The sequence below is a fragment of the Nannospalax galili genome, unplaced genomic scaffold (assembly GCF_000622305.1).
Source record: "Nannospalax galili isolate Female #2095 unplaced genomic scaffold, S.galili_v1.0 scaffold261, whole genome shotgun sequence".
Lineage (NCBI taxonomy): Eukaryota > Metazoa > Chordata > Mammalia > Rodentia > Spalacidae > Nannospalax > Nannospalax galili.
In genome coordinates, this window is record NW_008345226.1 from 496,727 (window position 1) to 501,201 (window position 4,475).

Here is a 4,475-nt window from a genome sequence, read left to right on the forward strand (position 1 = left end):
CCAGAACTTTCATGGATTGATTGATTTCCACTTTGAATTTCTTCTTTAAGTCTATCACAGCTGAAAAGGGTGTCAGTTCCTCAACACTGGATTATGTGGGCTCTGTTCCCTTCCCTGCTTCTGATAAAACAGAGCCCTGGAACAGGAGACTCTGTCGCTCTGTACTTCAAACCCCATACTTTTTTTTCTTTCTTTTTAGTTAAGTTTTTAAGTTAGCATGCAAAATAATGGACTTCATTATATTAAAAGTCTTGATTTTTTTCCTTTAGAATCATTTTATTAAATCATAAATGTACAACAGTTTCTTAACTCTACACATGGTACTTAAATTTTTTGAAGGAAAAATGTTTTGCTTTATTACACCATAGTCCTGGCTAATAGCTTTTCAAAGCTTTGAGAAAAGTCTTTAAAAAGGTTTCACATGTCACCTAAAACATACAAATTTAATACTATAAAAGAAGGAATGCTTCTTCTACATTCTTACAAAGGCCACTGAAAAGAACCAATAATCAAAAAGCCAAGAAACTGTCTCTAAGGGTTTTGTTTTGTTTTGTTTTGTTGATTGTTATTTGATAGGGTTTCCCCAGTCACAGCCCACCTGGAAGTTACAATATGAACCACAGTGGCCTCGATCTCGTGGAGATCCTCTGCTCCCAAAAGCTGGGATTAAAGGTGCACTCCACCACGCCCGGCATTTGAAGGCATTTTTTAAACTTTATTGAGAATTTCATACATGTACATAAGGTGTTTTGATCAAATCCATCCCCACTCCCTCCCCTCCAACATCTCCCCCTGAAGAGGTAACCTTAAAATTTTTTAAGGATTAGATACAAGCTCCCAAATACTTTTGACATTTTTGGTCTTTGGAATAGAGCGTGTTGCTAACAGGCCCAAGGAACTGGCTACGTTTCTTTGGGGTCTTTTTACCCGAACTGCCTAGCCAATTCCTACCTCCTATTCTTATCATACAATGCTCTGAAGGGGTTACCCAAATTGCCAATAGGGAATAGGGACCCCAACCCTCTGGCTTCTTCCATGCTGAACAGCGATGCAGGGTGAGGTAATTGGAGTACCCCTTCAGTGGGTCTGTCTAAAAGACTCCCAAATTGCATAACTCTTGTCTCTAAGAGAAGAAGAAAGTCCTTGAATCATGAATAGGAGATGTGAAGGAGAAGTAAAGGCAAGAGTAATTAGCATTACAAGTTCTAGACAGGGAACTAGAAAAAAGTCAGAACAGGGCAATTTTCAAATGTTCATATGAAAGTCCATTGGAGTTTCTTGACAAAGGCTTCCAAGAGCATCCGTCTATTGGGTTCTTCCTCATTTTTCTTTTGTCTTCCAAGGCTGGACTAGTTGGCTGGCAAGAGTGGCTGGATTAGGGTCCAGTGACCCTGCTTGGCACTCCTTTAATGAATGAGCACAACCATCAGCAAGCCCAATTGTGACTATGTTTAGCGATCAGGCTTAGCCAAAGTTGTGATAATGGTAGTTATTTCATGCAGAAGGGACCGCTGTATAGCATCTTCTTATTAAAAGGACTTAGAATTTAAAAGGATTTGGTGCTAGAAGCCACATATGAGGGAGAACGTAAGTCGCTTTTTTTTCTGAGTCTGTGTTACTTCACTTAGTATAACAGTTTCTAGATCCATCTATTTACCTGCAAATTTCATTATTTCATCTTTCTTTACTGCTGAATAGAACTCCATTATTGAAATATACCACATTTTTGTTAACTACTCGTCAGTTGAGGGACATTTAGGTTGCTTCCATCTCTTAGCTATTATGAAAAGAGCAGCAACAAACATGGTTGTACAAGTGTGTCTACAATAGGATGAGTCCTTCAGGTATACACCAAGGAGTGGTATAACCAGGTCATATGGTAGGTTTTTTTTTAGTTTTTTAAGAGTTCTCCACTCTGTTTTCCATAGAGGCTGCATGAGTTTGCAATCCCACCAGCAGTGAATGAGCATTCCCCTTTCTCTACATCCTTGCCAGCATTTGGTATCATTTGTTCTCTTGATTTTAGCCATTCTGACTGATTTTAGCCTATCTTTTAATTGGATCCTTCGGATTCTGTGGTTTTTGAGTTCCTTATATATTCTGGATGTTAAACCTCTGTCAGATGTGTCACTGGTGAAGACTTTTTTCCATTCTGTGGGTTTTCTCTTCACTTTTTTTATTGCTTCTTTTGCTGTACAGAAGCTTTTTAGTTTAATGAGGCCCCACTTGTTGATTGCTGACTTTAATTCCTGAGCAACCTCTGTCCAATTTAGAAAATCCTTTCCTACACCTATATCCTGTAAGTTACTGCTAATATTTTCTTTTAATAGTTTCAGAGTTTCCAGTTTCACATTGAGGCCCTTGATCCACTTGGAGTTGACTTTTGTGTAAGGCAAAAGCTAAGGCTCTAGTTTCATTCTTCTACAGGTGGAGATCCAGTTTTGCCAGCACCATTTGTTGAAGATGCTGTCTTTCCTCCATTGTGTGTTTTTGGCACCTTTGTCAAATATCAGGTAGCTGAAATTGCATGTACTCAGGTTTGGATCTTCAATGATGTTCCATTGATCTACGTGTCTGTTTTTGTGCCAGTACCATGCTGTTTTTATGACTATGGCTCTGTAGTATACTTTGAGATCTGGTATAGTAATACCCCCAGCATTGCTCTTTGTGCTCAGGTTTGCTCTGGCTATCTGAGGTGTTTTGTGCTTCCATATAAATTTTAGCATTGTTTTTCTATCTCATTGAAGAATGTAATGGGGATTTTTATTGGCACTGCATTGAATCTATAAATGGCTTTTGGCAGGGTTTTCATTTTCACGATATTAATGCTTTCCAATCCATGAACATGGGAGGTCCTTCCATCTCCTGGTGTCTTCCTCAATCTCTTTCTTTAACAATTTACAAATTTCATTGTGGAGCTCTTTGGTGTCTTTCGTCAGATTTATTCAAAGATATTTTTTTTGTAGCAATTGTGAATCAAAGGCATTTTTTAACAATCATTCCTCCACAGTAACGTAATGTTATTAAATAATCCAATCCATCCAAAATGGCTCTCTGCACCTGCTCTTGCATCTTCTGCTGTATCATGGCATATTTATGCATGAATGAGATAAGAGTTTCCTTAACATTGTTATTTTGATGGCCCAAAGCTGTTCATTACCTTTGGGCTCTCTTCCTCTCCCATTTATACGATGAAAGCCATGGTAAGTAGGAAGTCGCTCTGTACAGCTTCTCCCACCATAACCCTCACTTCCTCCACTGCCTCCAGAACCATAGCCTCCTCCACCATATGGTTGTCCCATGTTCCTGCTACCACCAAAGTTTCCACTCTTCATTTGACCATAGTTAGAAGTTTGCTGGCTGTAATTTCCAAAATCATTGTAATTTCCCTTTCCATCATTTCTGCCTCTGTAGTCGTCACTAACTGTAGCACACACCCTGGTTGCCATATGCAGGTCCTCCACCACCACAGCTTCCTCCTCCTCCTCCATAACCAAGGCTACCTCCAAAACTGCCACCTCCAGTTCCTTCTCCATATGCTTATAGCCATTCCCAATCCATGTTCACTTCCATACCCATCAGAGTTCCCTCCCCTAAAGTTGCTTCCTGGTCCTGGTCCAAAATTTTTACCACCATCAGGTGAAGTCCCAAACCCAAATTTCACTTCTCTTCTACTCCTAGAACCTCAGACTTTTTGCATTTCTTGTCTATACAATGCCTCTCTTACATCTACACTATGACCACTGATAGTGTGATATTTTTGCAATACAGTTTTATCCATGGAGTCGTGGTCATCAAAAGTTACAGGGCCAGTCTCTTTCCACACTGCCTATCAGTAATTATTTCAACCATATCAATTTTCCTACTCTTCAAAGCAATCTCTGAGGTGATGTTCTTCAGTATCTTCTCTAATTCCACTGACAAGCAACTTCTTCACAGTCACTCGAGCTCAGGGTTTTCCAGACACAGCTCACGCTATAGCCCGTTTTGGGTCTACTACTCTCCCATCAGTTGGATGAGGCCTTGCAGGCAGGGCAGCATCATCCTCTGCCATGAATGAGAAAGTTACAAAACCAAATCCTCTTGGTCTTTTGCCTGTCGGCTCCCTCATAACCACACTGTGAGCTTTCCTCATCACTCCTAGTAGTTTCTCAAATTTTCTTCTGTGGTTTCAAAGCTTAAGTCACTAATAAAGAGTTTACAGAACTGTTCCTTTTCTCTTTCCAGCTTCAGCCCCATTTCTCCGCAGCCACAAGAAAAGAGAAAGACTTCTGAGGAGCCACACGAACAGGACTCATCCTGCCATTGCAGTGAGGATGGCTGCGCTTTGAGGAACTGAAGAGCTTGCATACAGAACCTGCACCACTGATACTGATTTATTTATTTTTATTTTATGTGTATGAGTGTTTTGCCTGCATGTATGTAAGTGTGCCTGTGTATGCAATGCCCACAGAGGCCAGAAGAGGGTATTGGAT

The 4,475-nt window shown here is 40.2% G+C and overlaps 1 pseudogene; it reads right to left on the minus strand.

Moving 5' to 3' along the window:
- Positions 1 to 3,083: 3,083 nt before the first annotated feature.
- Positions 3,084 to 4,239, minus strand: LOC103740740 (annotated as a pseudogene).
- Between the last annotated feature and the right edge of the window lie 236 nt (positions 4,240 to 4,475).